The sequence below is a fragment of the Carcharhinus amblyrhynchos genome, unplaced genomic scaffold (assembly GCF_965287045.1).
Source record: "Carcharhinus amblyrhynchos unplaced genomic scaffold, sCarAmb.v2.hapA chromosome_1477, whole genome shotgun sequence".
NCBI lineage: Eukaryota > Metazoa > Chordata > Chondrichthyes > Carcharhiniformes > Carcharhinidae > Carcharhinus > Carcharhinus amblyrhynchos.
In genome coordinates, this window is record NW_027651217.1 from 7,880 (window position 1) to 10,345 (window position 2,466).

General features: G+C 37.8%; 1 non-coding gene across 1 annotated transcript; it reads right to left on the reverse strand.

Moving 5' to 3' along the window:
• Positions 1-604: 604 nt before the first annotated feature.
• LOC145340825 (18S ribosomal RNA) lies at positions 605-1,563 on the reverse strand. Its single transcript, XR_013886299.1, has one exon. It is a non-coding gene; the product is annotated as an 18S ribosomal RNA (ribosomal RNA).
• Positions 1,564-2,466: the final 903 nt, after the last annotated feature.

The window sequence follows — 2,466 nt, forward strand, 5'->3', positions numbered from 1 at the left end:
TAATTATGATCATTTCCCACCTTAAAAAGTTGTGTCTTGGTTTAGAAGGGTTGTACCTCTTCTAAATAACTATTAATTCTTATAAGTTTCTTTGACGAGTAAGTCTTGTCTAGATGGTGAAAAATTAATGCAGAACTAAAGTTCTTTTCTTGGGTAACCAGCTATCACTAAACTCGGTAGGCTTTTCACCGCTACTCGGAAGTCTTCCCACTCTTTTGCCACAGAGACGGGTTAGCTCTATAATGCTGCTTCGGAGTAGCTCGTTTAGTTTCGGGGAGATAGACTTAAGGTCTTTTTGCCTAGTTTTTCTAGCTAAATCATGATGCAAAAGGTACGAGGTATGATCTCTGCTTTTTAGTACTTTAATGATTTATTTCATTTCTTTTTCAGCTTTCCCTTGCGGTACATAGGCTATTGCGCTAGGGTTATTGTTCTGTCACCCATACTGAAAGGTTGAGAATGTTTTGATTGAAAATTGTAATATGGATTAGATTTATAAGGTCTAGTTGAATTGATATATAGGCTAGCTTTGAGGTTCAAAATGATCCGAATTGCGCGGATATCTCCTCGGTGTAAGGGAGGTGCTTTACTAATTTAGCCACATTTTGATTCCAAGTGCACTTTCCAGTACACTTACCATGTTACGACTTGCCTCCTCTTGTTGAAGAAATGTATTTATAAAAAGGGTAAGTTATTTTTGAGGAGAGTGACGGGCGGTGTGTGCTTATCCCAGGGCCGATTTCAGAGGAGTATTCTGATCTCCTCTTACTGCTAAATCCACCTTTAGGTGTGTTTTCAGTTTACCATTCGTATATTCTTGGAAAAAAATGTAGCCCATTTCTTCCCACTTCATTTGCTACACCTCGACCTGACGTTTTGGAGTTTTATTCTTTTTGCTTACTTTTGATCCTTCACAGGGTGGGCTGACGACGGCGGTATATAGACGGTAATGGCAAGAAGTGGTGAGGTTGAACGAGGATTATCGGTTATAGAACAGGCTCCTCTAGGTGGGTGTGGGATACCGCCAAGTCCTTTGGGTTTTAAGCTAGCGCTTGTAGTACTCTGGCGAACAATATAGTGAGGTGTTGTCTAAGTTTGTGGTTGGGCATAGTAGGGTATCTAATCCTAGTTTGGGTCCCAACTGTCGTGACATCAAGGTTCCTTAATTTGTAAAGTCACTTTCGTTGTTGTTTATTCCACTCATGAATACGTATAACAGTTTTATGAGGTCTGAACTTTAGTAGTTAAAGGTCATTCTTTAATCACTCTTTACGCCGGGATGTGTTAATGTGAGTTACTCGTATAACCGCGGTGGCTGGCACGAGATTAACCAACTCTGTTAACTTTAACTGAGTCAAGCTTGCGCTTATGAAATCAATGTTTATTACTGCTGAAATCCCTTGGGGGAGTGGCTTAGCAAGATGTCTTGGGCTACGTGTATGTGTGCCTGATATCTGCTCCTAGTTATTTAATAGAATAATTAGGGCATTCTCACGGGAGAGCTGAAACTTGCATGTATAATCCTAGTTACAATTAACACTAAGGCCAGGACCAAACCTTACATGCTTGCGGAAAAAAATTAATTTTCATCTTAGCATCTTCAGTGCCATGCTTTAAATTAAGCTACACTAGCATCACATTGTTACATTATATATAGAGAAATTATCACAACAATTCTATGGAAAAATATACGTCGGCCCTCGTTTTAGGGGTTTTTCGAGACAACCGTGTATATTAAGGGGGAGGGGGGTTTTTACCGAAAAAACTTTTTTTTTTTTAAAGGTTCGATTTTTTTCCCAAACCTGGGGCGATCCTAATAATAGAAATATTTATGCCAGATAAAATGAAGAATGTATTAGAATAATGAAATGCATTGTACACGCACTATTATAGGAGGTTTGTTTCCGGGGGGGTTAATCACAATGTTTTTTCTACTCATTTGCCGCATTAATCAAAAAAACCAAACTGGCCCTTCATAACCTGCTATTTTCTGATGCCTTTCGGTAATGGTGAATTTGACAATCTAATCTCCTGAATGATAAGTAATGGGATAATGATAAGAAAAATGTCGAGGATAGCTCAAGTTTACCTTAATGAACCAGATGAGCCCTTCCGGGGAATAGCGATTTGCTTCATACCGAACTAAAAAAACAGGGCGGAAGATAAATCTTGAGACGATCAAGGATAAATATGCCATTAAAGGGAACTAGAGGACTGGCATTCTTGATACGATCAAGGATTATATGAAGTTCAACCATAATCAAATGTCAGTTTTGATCAATAGTAGGGGATAAAACAGTAATGTACCACAAACCGTACAATTTTTTTCATTTATTAGGTTAATGGGGATTTCTTACCAACGGCATTAAATAATACCATGTAAAGTAGGGTTAAGTGAAAAATATTATGCTATGAAATTATTGATTATAGATTAATGAGGGTTAAATAATTTAATGAAATGAAATA